The sequence below is a fragment of the Bradysia coprophila genome (assembly GCF_014529535.1).
Source record: "Bradysia coprophila strain Holo2 chromosome X unlocalized genomic scaffold, BU_Bcop_v1 contig_98, whole genome shotgun sequence".
Classification (NCBI taxonomy): Eukaryota; Metazoa; Arthropoda; class Insecta; order Diptera; family Sciaridae; genus Bradysia; species Bradysia coprophila.
This window is the reverse complement of record NW_023503371.1, coordinates 1441530-1455463: the sequence shown is the minus strand read 5'-3', so window position 1 is coordinate 1455463 and position 13934 is coordinate 1441530. Positions and strand designations below refer to the sequence as shown.

At 32.7% G+C, this 13934-nt stretch overlaps 1 long non-coding RNA gene across 1 annotated transcript; it reads left to right on the top strand.

Annotated features, from left to right (window-relative positions):
* The first annotated feature begins 11776 nt into the window (after positions 1-11776).
* On the top strand, positions 11777-13507 carry LOC119070522. The gene is made up of 3 exons (XR_005086528.1): positions 11777-11935; positions 12215-12354; positions 13275-13507. It is a non-coding gene; the product is annotated as an uncharacterized LOC119070522 (long non-coding RNA).
* The last annotated feature ends 427 nt before the right edge of the window (positions 13508-13934 follow it).

The following is a 13934-nucleotide window of genomic DNA, read 5'->3' as shown; positions in this document are numbered from 1 at the left end:
TCACTTGTTGCGAAAACAATATATTTTGACTAATGAGGGAGGTTTTATCAGCAAAAAGTATGTTTAAAGAATTGAAGTAAAAGATTTGATTTCTTTGATCGAAAAAAGTTCTACACCATAATAATACTGCGGACTATGGTGTAGCGTTTTGCTAAAAGTACTTTGTTTTTTAAGGCCTGCGAATAGTTTCGATGCAGAATGGTCCTCTGATCACGAAAAATTTTGAAGTTCGAAGCTCCCATGCGCACTTCTGAAAACGTTTTTGTCATGAAGCCATAGTGAGATCAATTCTGCTGACTGTGTAGAAAAATATTTGGTAAGAGTATATGATAATTACTCGTAGAGACTGTGGCTTCAATTTGGCATACTTTATAATTTCAAAAAATTTGACTCACCTATGAAAAGTTGCGAAAAGTACTCCCATGACTTTTTAGGATTTTTTTTGCTAAACGTTACACCCTATTGCGGATATGCTTGCCGTCAGCGCCATTAGAGTTAATATTTGACTAAATGGCCGAAACTTCATCTACATTATGCGAAATCAATCCTCAGTATCGGTATCGGTTAAAAATAATTAAAATGAAATTTGTAAAAATTCCCCTGACAACTTACACAAACAATCCAAATTTATTCCACATTACCATCAAATTTACTACCAATTTTAAACCATAACAAAGACAAAAGCTACAAAATAAATGGAATTTTAAAGAAGAAAAATGAAATTTTCCTTTTCCACAACTCATAACATATATTTGAAACTTTCAAACTTTTAATTAAAATATTGTATTAAATTACACCTAACTAAACGTATTGAATATCTTAATAAAAGTAATAAATAAACAGAAAAAAGACCTAAATCTAAATATAATATTACGTATAAATAATATATATTTATATAATCATGTAAAAGTTGATAAAAAAAGAGAAAAAAGGATAACAACCACAGCATCATAATAAGCATTATATATATATATATATATATATATATATATATAAACCACAAAAGTTTAAAAAAATATAATTATAAATAACAAAAACATCAAAAAAAAGCAAAAAATGAATTACCAAAAATTAAAAACAAAAATATTTTTAATAATAATCCATTAAAAATGCATGAAATTGCTCGGATGTGCTTCGTAATATTTTTTGAAGAAGAAATAAAAAAATAAAAATAAATATTTAGAATCTAAAAATGACATTCAAAAATCGTTGTGCTTCGTAAATAAAAACAATACTTAAATTTACTCTACATTCAATTGTGATGGTATTATAAAATATAATTTTAAGGACCACAATTTTTAGAGTTTTTTTTGTATCACTATAAAGTATAAACAAAACAAATTTTCTTTTTCTAATCTAAAATTATTTTTAAGGCCAAATTTTAGGGCAAAGCCAATCCTTTTATTGTACTAGGCAGACGTTGCGATTTATTTTTTTCTCGATCCCTACACATAAGATCATTTTTGTCAAGCTATAGTGTTGGCCAAAAGAAATTCTTAACCTTTCAGAAACAAATCATGTTCCCTGTTAAATTGCAAAATGATTGGTTAGGCCAAAGCTTTGGTGCTTTGGTTAAACAAATGAAGTAAAGGATTTGGTTGTTAACACTAGTCGATACTTTACTTGCCGCTTCTAAGAGGTTCATGGAGTGGCAAAATTAAGCTTCGAAACAGGTCAAATTCCGGTCATGCTAAATTGGAAAGTTCGACAATTCATAGACTGACCTGCATTTGATTTGTTCCAAGCCCTAATAGAGTGAAAAAAGTCACAACTTTTGTCTGATACTACAAATTCTAGACCTTTGCCTAATTCAAATTCAAGTGATGTTTTCTAAGAGTATTATCGGCTATTTGTATAATTGAAATCAGAAATATTTTTGTTCCTGATTGCTGTAATCAAAATTGCTTCTTCAGAAATTCAACATAAAACGTACCTTATTTGTATCTTCTATACGTCGTAGCTCTACAAATATTATAAATTACGAAAAATCGTTCTTAAAAGTGCTTGACTCAAATGAATGGATTTTCTTTTCTTGTTTACAAAATGTGAAGTATAATTGATGATTTACCCGGAAATCAGCTTGCAATTACGATCTTTCTGCACTCATTATTTCTAATCGTCGATTATTGACTTCAATTGATTGTAGTAAAAAATGTTGTTTACTTACTCGGGTGGCTCAAATCAGGTTTCAATCAAATTTCGGATATATTTTCAATTATTCAAAATCAAAAACTTCAGTCGAATAGAGGGGCAGTGACGAGTGTAGGATGACGCACTGTCGGAATAAATCTTTCCGGATTTAATTGGATAATGAGTTAGGGACATTCATGTGTGACGTACACTGTTCCTTTTCCTCAAATTTTTAAATATCGTCAACGGTTTTCCATTAATACAGTCCATGGCGTGCCACACTTCTCTAGACATGTATGTCGGACGATACCACGGCAGAGTAAAGTAAGCCAGCCAAGAGCAGTCGATTTTGACGAGGGACTAAAATGCATAAGTAGACTATTGATTTTGATGCTTAACGCTTACTAATACAAATGCATGAAACGAATACATAAACTATTGTAACGGGATTTAGGTTTCTCCTTTGAATGTATTTGCGTCCTTTACTCCTGCTTGGTTTACTTTTCTAGGTCGTGGTCACCCTCAACTTAAGCTAAAATTGAAAATTTCAATATAGATGAGTGATTGAAAAATAAAGCGTCGGCCCTCGACATATTCTCTATAAAGTCAATTATATCAAAACAGAGAAATGCCACGATAAACGTTTAATTAATCGTTCTGTAAATGAACTCGTATTCATTCTAAAGCCAAAGCTTATCCCTAATTCCAAGAACTATTTCTGAGAAAATATGGGAAAATTGGGACAATTTTTGGGAAATGTATTTCCCAAAAATTGTCCTACTAACCTCATTCCCATCGTCGCTGTTCGGTTTTACTTTACCTACTTTAATTTACAAACTAAATTGAGTGCAAGAAATGGTCGAAAATTGTACGCATAAAAAATACATCTCTAAAGTTCTATAGTTTTGTTGAAATAGAATGCAAAATCGAGTGCATTTCATTATCCGAAATTAGAGTCCCCATATATACAATGGACATATTTAAGGCGGATACACATTACCATTTAGTGTCAGTTGAGAATACAATATTTCGCAATATTTAACGAAAGAGAGAAAATCGTATTCTCATTTCCAGCGAAATATGCAGAATCGCAGAATTCTGAATATTCAGTTTTTTGCCGATTCTTATGTCAATTGTTTTCATATATTCAGCTTCGGTATCTTGTGCGTCATGTGTTGTACACATCTAACTCACATATCGTTCAATATCGTCGTTAAAATTGTTGGGAATACGACGAAAGTAAAGCCTAATGTGTATCCACCTTTAAAGAGCTAAATTTATTGATGAAACGATAATCGTTGATTCGGCTTTAAAAAAAAAACAGAAAAGAACAGAAAAGGAATGTAAACTCTTAAAGAAAATTGAGGAAATTACAATAAATTTAAGGCTGATTTTTGGTAGAAAATTAAATCGAATTAACTATGTAGGGATTAGCAATATGATTATTAAGTGAAAAAGAAGTAGAAGAAGGAAAGAAAACAAAAAATGATGATGATGATGATGTTATTATTTGTTATAATCAAAGAAAATTGTATATTTTTTAAACATAACATAGATTAGAGTATTTTAATTCCAAAGAAAACATTTTAAATAATGAACCAACAACCAAAAAAAAAAGTAATAATATATTTTAAGATCGATGTTTAAGCTACATTTTTCGTTCATGAAACCTAAGATTAAATGCTATCATGCTCACATTTGATTTAAGTCATGTCCTTTTATAGCAACTGAAACTAAAGTGAGTTCACATAAATTATTCAAACACGTATCACGTATCACCAAGAATGTATTCTACCATAGCACTGCTCCTAACATTAACATAAAAAATATATTTGGAAACTGATGGTATCAGCATGGGCTTTACATTTCTTTCGTTAAGACAGTATTGATGCCTTCTGGTGAGAGTTAAAACACACATCACATGCATGTATCCAAGTTTGGAGACTTTTTGACGTCTGTCAAACGAGTGTTAAAGCTAGGAGCAGTGCTATTTATCTATCAAGTAAATTGAAAGAAATTTTTTGACATTGTTAAGCGCTAGAAAATAAATGGGACAAAATTCAACTAGTATTACCGGTTAAGTGTAGAGAGAAATTTTGTTGGATTAGGATTATCAAACCTTTTTAGGTGAAATCTAAATTAATTCAAATACTGCTACTCCTCCGTGTTATAATTCTGTTTCTATTATGTCTTTTCTTTAATATTTTAAGCGTACTGAGATTTAACTGTAAATTGTTAGATATAGTAGATCGACGGTAAATTAAATAAATAAAAGGAACAGAAGTGGTAAATAGGGCAAAGATGGAGATTGATTCATAGATAGATAAAAATGTCGGTAAAGAATGTTCGTTTGTTTGTGGAAAAATGTTAATTTAAAACTCAGTATTAATTATTGCGTATTCCCACAATCTTAAATAAGGATTTATAAACCAATTGTGATGGTATAACAAAGTTGCGGTAACGTAAAATTTGTCATGAGTTTAATATCGTTGATTAAGTAATAGTTTAATTCTAAATTCATAGACAAATTCTTAACTGTGACGTCAGATGTTTGACATCAGAGCTGTGACTTCAGAAAAATGCACTGACAGATACAGCGTACAGACAACCCCCACCGTTTCTATAAAGTAGCTACCGCTTCTCAATAAGGACATTAGGATGCATTATGTTTCTTTCTGACGGAAGAAATTTGAAGACCATTAAAGAGCGTAGAAAAAAAAATTGGACACCTTTGGCACATCTGGGATAAACAATTGATGACCTGTGTGTTCCTTAGACCGGCTATAAAACTCACTTACTTCATCCTTCATTTATTCACCTCTACACATAGATACAGGTTGCCAAAGTTTCCTGTGTTTCTATTTATATATTTTTTTAGCTGGTTTCCTCAAAGTTGAAACAGTCAAATCAGCAAATACCTCGGTTCAATTACCATCTCAATTTTGTGTTAGAAAAAATTCAGATCATCCTTGTGCGTAGCGCTTCTCCTAGCAAGAACACTGAATTAACAAGACTCAAAATTGGAGGCTTCAGTGATAACAGCCCAAGGTAAATATAGTGAGGAGGTAATGCCATTCAAACGCGCGGCCTATAGCACATAAGTTCGATGCCAATGACATCTTTTTTTAAAATGGGTGACTAATCTATTCCATTTTTTGCTTTCAACGAAGGGATGAGATGGCGTTTGTACCGAACTTTCGTGCCACCGCACATCTGATTCGGTTATAAATGGCATTACCTCCTCGCTATATTTATCTTGATAACAGCAACCGTTTCAGTTTGTTTGTATAGATCAAGGTTCTGAAAGAACAGGTTAAGACAACTCTGAGCTGATCACAATTGCGTCAACGGCTGCGAAGTTTATATGTAAAATGGAACTTAACAAAAACAAAATTCTGAATTTTCGAGAAAACTATTTTCTTCAAGTTGATTTCTCACACTATTTGTTTACAAAATTTGGTGTCAACCGCCTTCGTGGTTGTCTTAACCTGTTCTTTCAGAACTTTGGTATAGATCTCAGTCCAAGGTTATTTGAAATGTCGAAAGTCATCCACAGAGAACCTAACCTGAAAATATGTGCAGTAAAAATGAGCAGGCACTTTGTTCACGTTTGAAAATAGAAACAAATGTTTGAATAGTTTTCTTGTAAAATAATGAGCTTGAACACTGATGTACAGTGTACAAGAAACGGTTATAATTTCACCTTAACATTGGATCTATTAAATTTAACGTTTTTGTTGATCCGGACCAAACACAAAATTAAGCGGCAGCTTAGGATTCTATATGAATGACGCTATAGCTCTCAGTGTTCGGGTTATCAGTCCTAATGTCAAAATTTGTATGGAGCGGAGGAGACAGCGATTTCATATAAACAAACTCACCATTCAATGAAAATGATTGAAAGGTGAGTTTTCTTAAAATATAAAATCACTATTTCCTCCAGTATGTATGGACCTGGTTTGTACTTTCATTGATATATATTATATAACCTACAGTGATTTCATCAGTATTCGAATTTCTATGTTCATGCTTGGAGCAGTGCTATATCCTAAGAGTATTTGGATTAAAATATTCTGGTTGATCTAAATTGAAAAGAAAAATCAAGGAGAGTCTGCCGGCCATATCCCTTAGGTCGGCAACATTCCCAGCGATAATCGTTACAACCCCTTCCCATTCCTTTGAGGGGTATAAATGATATGGAAATGATATTTTTAATGGAAGTTTCGTCTGAGTCATTGCATATAATATACTCACATAGTGTTAATTCATGTAATCGATGGAGTTTAATGAATATACTTTTAAGACCAATACCATCGACTGTAATGTACATAATAATTGGCAGATGTAGCATTGTAGATGAATCCACTTTTTTCCCCAATCATTTTATAGAATGATGTTATTTACACCATTGATGTTGTTTGGACAGATTGCCTTGACTTAAATGTTAAATTTCTCTATTTGTGCGTCATAGTTTTAAAAATGCTAAAGTAACGTAGAATATATTATAACACGAAAAAAAGAACAAAAACCTAACAAGAATGTGGAACATATATAATTCATAATCTAAAATAGAGAAGAAGAAAAAAAAACGTAGACAGACAGACTAGTAGCCTCCAATCAATACAGTAAAGAGAAAGCTATCAAAATCATCTCGAGATTATTACCAATATAGACAGATCCCACATATATATAAATAAATAAAAATAAATTTATTTAAAAAATAAATGAAGCAGATGGATAATTCTAAAATACATTTAAATGACAATATGGTAAAATAGGAGCCTAAGATTAGAGTTTTTTTTATTTTAAATTTCTGGTTTAAAAAAATTAATAAATAAATTACAAGTCGAATTGATGGTTTTGCTTTTTAGGTTGGCAGTTGATTAGTTATACAGAAACGGATTAACAATCTAAGATTTAGCAACTTAAGTGAAATCACTGTAAACGATGTACATTTTTAAGTTTAAGATTTAGGCAAAAAGACAAACAAAACGTCAGATTTATGATGAATGTAAATTATTTTTCTTAATTTATTGTAAAATGTTACATTGTATACCCCAATTATAAGAGAATATAAAATTAAATTGAAAATAAAATCCATACACAACACAGCATAATATATATGTAAAAAAATGCATTTCTTTTTGTTCCTCTTCGACAGAAAGTCGAACCTGTCAAAGCTTGAGTCACACGCACTACGTTTCATCTGAAGAGAGAAAATGGCTCTTTTCTGAACTGCGGTGTGAAAAATCTTTTACTTTATTAGTTCTACACTATTTTCCTTTATCAAATGTAGGACTTGGAACTATCGGTTATTCTGGTGATTATTCAATCCTGAGATTGGTGTACATATCCTTGAGGGTTGTCCACTATATACCAATATCAGTTTTCGCACATTCGGGTATTATGAACTCCACAATGAGGATCTACAATCATTAGATGACAAGTACCTGAACAACTTCTTATCGACAACAGGGAAATGTTGTATACGCATCCTGTTGTGCACGGTTTATTTTAGTCACTTTCGCTTGTCGCCGTCACTTCGTTACAACTCGCGAAATTGCCTAAAATATACCGTCCACAACAGATATATGATGGAGACCTAATCCTGACCTATCCAAAAATTGATGTTGAGTTGACCGTGTAAATTTGAATGAAGAAAAAATCAAAAGTCAACTCCCAATATTATAAACCGCGGTATGTCCTATGACATTTGTATACATGCCAAAGTTATTTTTCTCGTAAAGTCATATGCTGTAGCTTTCGAATGACACCGCTCTTCAGTTTTAATGTGTAATAATGTAATTTTGGCAACGTTTAGGTTAAGATTTATTGAGAATATCTTGGAAAGTCGAATACAAAAAAAAACACTTTTTGGTCATATCTTCCCGAGACGTTATGCCAATGACCTTTGGTGTCAAACTATACGCGTCTTGTAAATAGCTTTCAGCAAAAAAAAATAATAGTGAAATCGGTTCAGATTTCGTGAAGTAAGCTAGAATTTTCAAAAATTTGCTAAAAAAAAGCATAAATGGTTTTATGGTGGTATCATCCCGAGATTTACGGCCACCGACCTAATATGGGGCTTAAACGACGCGTCTGGTCAACAGCTTTCAAGAAAAAAAAGTTTACTGAAATCGGTTTTCATTTGGTGAAATATATTTCGAAAAGTCTCAAACTAGCTGGAATTACCTATACATGGAACAATTTTCGATTCATTGAATTTATATGAAATTGGGACAACTTACGGTTCATATGGGTCAGCTTTGAATTTTTAATAAATAATTAACTTTGTTAGACGAAATCGCCAATAATTAGTAAAAAAAAAATTAATTAAGTAAACAAGAGGCACATCTTTAAAGTAAAAGTGGTTTCTCATAATACAGTTCCAAAATCGCGGAGAAATTTAAGTTCAAAGTTTAGATTTGTCAAATTAGGGCAATTCTCCATCATTTTACCTTACGTAAATAACTAATTTAAACTTAATTATTGATAGTTTTCATAGTTCACGAAATTAGTTATATGAGTAAAGTTAAATTAATGATAAATTTTTGACGCATTTCCTGTTTTGTGGTTTACTGGTTTTTAGTGAACTTTGCATGTATTTTTACATGGAGAAATCAGAAATTCAAGTAAAACACAAAATTGAAAATGTGTATATTTTCAAAATTACGTGTGTGTATGACAATTCTCGATTCTTCAAAATTTAAAAAAAAAATTTCGAGCAATCGAGCTATTCTTTATATTGAGAAGCACGTATCTATTAACTGGAAAAATGATGGATCATTAAGTTTGTCCAAAACCATTTTTAGATCCGATTCGATTCTTTTTTTTACGAAAGTAATGTTCACAATCACTCTAAAAGCAGCAACCCATTCATACCTCTTTTCATCTCGATAGAATTGCAGAATACAACTTTTCGCAGCTATTGTCTCCGGCGTTGTAATGAGCCTATCAGCAAATTTTCTTTCTGTGTGGTTTCGGTCTACATCAATAATGGCCGTGCAGTTGATGTCATCCGTTGAAATTTCATAGGGATTCACTTCATAATTTTCCATTTCCAGAATTTTATTTTCCACGGAAAATTTTATGAGGCAATAGTCATACTGTAGAGCCTCCAACGTTTCGTTTCGAATGCCAAGTTCAGAATTGAATAAGCTCACAAGTTTCTCCTCATCCGCTTCACAGTCTAGCGCAATATTTTCCAACTCATGCCTCAGTTGAGCTCGAATGAAATCCAACTGAACTGTGAGCACACTTTCACTGAAAATCTTATTCGCTCGTATAACGTATATCGTAATTAAGTAATCCATCACGTCTCTGTAATCGAACTCGTCCACCAAACATGAGGATTCGTTAGGCATCGTTTTGTGCACAGATTCTTTAAAGTAATCTCGTAATGGTTGTGTAAAATAAAGGAGTTCATCCTTACAATTCTCAGCTGGTCCCGCAGCTGATTCAAAGTTACTGCTAAGCTTTCCTTTTTCCTTCAGAAATTGAATGCCACAAGCTTCGGTTACCTCAAGACGACTCGCCAACACGGGAGACAGAACGATTGCAACGAAAATTAATGCGTATTTCATTGTGAGGTAACGCTTTTACGAATTTATTCTGTATTCCAAGCACTACTGTAAAGTAAATGATTACTGTGACTCCAAATTATCATATATTTTCTCAGCTAAACGATTTTTTTACGTCAATGATGATAACCTGCACGCAGAGTTCATATTAGAGCGGAACAATTTTTTAATATTTAGTTTTTCGCAAACGGAAAAGGTCTTCTAAAGATTACAAAAAGCATCAGAAATATTTTTCAAAAATACGAAGAAAAAAAGGAGAAAATCGCTCCCCTCCTAAGTTTACATATTCGCAAAATTTTGTACACTTGATTGTACTTGAAAAAACTTATAACTCGTGTTATAATTTACTAGGTCCCACATGTTGGGTGGGTAAGACCCCTTGACTGTTTGAACGTTTCAATAGTGTTTTTAGTTTCATTCTTTTTGACTTTTTTATGACGATACGATGTATAAGTAGTAGTAATGCGTTCACTTTAATTAGAGTACACTGTTGGAATAAACCATACGCTAAATAAAATCAATAGTGTTGTATTGGTTTATTTCAATCAAATGTAATTTTGATTACCACAAAAATACAATGAAAGTATAAACTAGGTATGGTCTGTTCATACAAACCGGAGAACATAGCGATTTCAAACAAACAAACTCACCTCTCATGAGAGGTGAGTTTCTTTATATGAAATCGCTATGTCCTCCGCTCCATACAAAGTTTGACATTCGACCATACCTTGTGTTGACGTTCATTGCAAAAACATAGCTCCATAGCGAATATATAAAGAAATGAGAGAAGTAAGAGAAATAAGAAATTTAGAAAAAAGACGGTCATTTAGAGAGTTTTTCACAGTAAACTCCGACATGAATGATTAAATTTTACAATCGGCAACTGACATAGGTCTGGTTGTATTCTCTCACGGCAGAGTAAAAGTAACTTTAAAAGTTACTTTTACTCTGCCGTGATTCTCTTCAATAAAACTTCACTTCTCACTGGCCGCAAACTTCACACTCGTTAATTTTTATTTTGTTTATTCGTTTTTGTTCGTTCGTTTTTAGGGACACCATTTTGTAATAACCAAGTTTCTACCATTTAAAAAATGTCTTTAAACAGGGTTATTGCAAAATGCTGCTGATAGATATAAATTACCATCTTCGGTGTGCAAGAACTCGAGAACTACAGGTGATAGAGGTGATTTTATTGGTTCCCTTCTGGACTTAAGTCCCAAGTAAGGTAATATTAGGTCAGTACCTAAACAGAAACCGAACTCAGTTTTTTCGCAAACAATAAAAATTAAACAAGATGAGGCAAAGTAAACATCTTAATACAGAATAATTTCGGTGTGCCGATCTAGCAACAGCTGGTTTTGCATCAGCTTGGTGTCTATTTCATTGTTAGTACGATCTGCATTTATCGTTTGTTACCCGTCACACGAACGCATATAAAGAGAACAGCAAGATAATAGTAATTTATGCAACAAGTTGCAAAAATAGGTTGTTTTCGTCGTTAAATGTGATTTTATCAAAAGAGCAAAGCGAAAAGTGAAGACCCTTCATACGTCACCCAAATGAGGTATGAGAAAGTTCACTTTTCACAGCGCCGCGCCGTTGCATAATACAAAGTAACTAATATTTACAATGTTCACAAGCTGATACAAAACTAGCTGTTACTACATCGACACACCGAAAAAAGTTATTCACTGTATGTAGTTTAAATCAATGAACGTCAACACAAGGTATGGTCGAATGTCAAACTTTGTATGGAGCGGAGGACATAGCGATTTCATATAAAAAAAACTCACCTCTCATGAGAGGTGAATTTGTTTGTATGAAGTCGCTATGTCCTCCGGTTTGTATGAACAGACCATACCTGGTTTATACTTTCATTGATTTAAATCGAACGGAATTACATATATCGGCCTGCACCACTGATTTGAAACAAAAATTGTAGCACATCGTAGATCGATTTTTATACGAAAGTATAGTGTCATTAACAGTAAAACCAGGTACATGAAATCTGGATGCGCAAGTGCATGGTGCGTTGATGATGTTCAAATTTTTCTGAAATATATGTGTTCGTGCACTTTTCAATAGAATCACAGATCGATTTTTTTATTGGTCACGTGATTTGAGTTTAGGAGGTGAAACATTCACTCGCTTCGATTTAAAAAATCAGTTTCGATGGAGCAATAGAGTTGACGACACTACATATACGTTCTATGTGATTACAAGTGGTAAGAGAAATGTCGGAGGTTTTTTTCTTCAAACTATTGAAAACTGTAAATTTAATTTTTATTATTTTACAATAAACTCAGCCTTTTTTCACTTTTTTAATAAATTTAAATATCAAAATTCATAGTTTATTTTTGAGGACGACATCATCGCCTAAATATTAACTTTGCTAATTAAATGTCTGATTTTTATCAAATATTCGAGCGAACACGTGTTATAATGTTATATAGATGGAACAATGATTGACCACTATTCTAATTTGTCTTTTTTCATTTTCCTAGGATATCTATTTCGGATTCTAACTTTTAGTGTTTGAGTATAATCGAGAGTGCTCATTAGTCGAGAATGTTCAGAAACGTTCCACTCCTAATGGTAATAGTGGTCCTTCTGCTAGGCTGCTGCATTGACTGTTCGGAAAAGGGTAATAAGCATTCTAAATACGTCAGCGGCAGTGAAATTTCAGCATAAATTTGCATCAAGTGTTTTTCAGCTGAGTCACATATACAATCAAAGCTGTTTATTCTTGTTTCTACGGATGAAGCTACTACACGCACGCGCGTGGTAGTGGTAAAACCGTATAAAGACGTATTAACAGTTTTGATTAAATGTGTGGATTAGTGGTTTTCTGAAGCAAATTTATCCTGAAATTTCACTAACTTTTCTCACTTTTTCCAACTATTTAATCTGAAAAAGTGAGCAAGTTTTTGCACCTAAAACCAATCATTTCAACTAAAAACTCACTTTCTTTTCTGAAAAACATTTATTTTCAAGGTCAGTTAGGTCAGATTCTTTTCTTCAAAATTTTGCCAGCGGCGCTATTAATTGATAATACTTTTGAAAAACAGTCTGCCGAAGTCGGATCCATTTTCAATAGAGTGAATTTTATGAGTCTAGGAATGAACTGTAGAATCCCAAAGCCTCTTAAATTTCAGCAGTTTTATCTGCTCATGATAGCCAAATATTTTCAATATTTGCAGTATGAAAAAGAAAATGTTCATTCAGTTTTGCAGCGGTTACAGCTGATGTTCTATTTATTACCAAAACTAATTTAAAAAAAATTAGAATGGTGAATCTCTCTTCAAGTCTAGCTCTGGAACTGAATTTTTGCTTCCTACTGCTACGGCAGAGTCTGGTAGCTAGAACACCGTCAATAACTAAAAGAAATTTATCACTCAAAAAAGAACACGTAAAAGAAGCTTGAGTGAAAATGACTACTGTTTCACTTTTTTGGTCAAAAATTTGAGAAGCGTCCCTCTAACTATACATTTTTTAAAAATCATAACAAACATCATAATGCAACCACACAGAAATAAAAAAAAATCTTTTTCCATTCACTTTCAGATAATGGTGATTGTTGTTGCGATACACGAGACAAGTCAGTTCATTGCTGCGTTGCCGGAGATTTGTGCTGTACGACAGCAAAAAAAAAGAATGTGCCTCCAACCATCCTCCTGTTTTCAAAGTTCGACAGCGGCGCGGTGTTAACACCACAACGAGTACAGGTCGCACCTACAAACAATGTTATTTTAACGTCGTTTCGTGTTACTAATAAAATATTTTAATGTTTGATCGCATTTCATGACATTTTATTCCTTGACGTCAGCTGCTCATTATGGAGCCTAAGAAATTTTCATCAAATGTTTCATCTACAACACAGGCACACGATTTGAAAGGCTTATATTTTTTACGAGCACAAATTTATACATGGACTCTTATGAACGGGCTGAAGTAAGATAGTAGTAGATGTTAAGGCTTATAACTAAACATGGATTTGATTCCTTGTGTAACATTTCTGCAATATCAAGTGTGAGACCTTGATAGCCGATTCTAACCTGACCTGTGTTTTATCTGAAATCAATAAAAATGCAGGTAAATCGGGTCAGATTTCATGCTTACCTGAGCAAATCCGGAGATACCTAAAATCTTACCTGATTTTCAGGTTTCAGATAAATTCGGGTCAGGTAAATATTTTGAATTCAAGTTCAGTTCCAATTAATAATC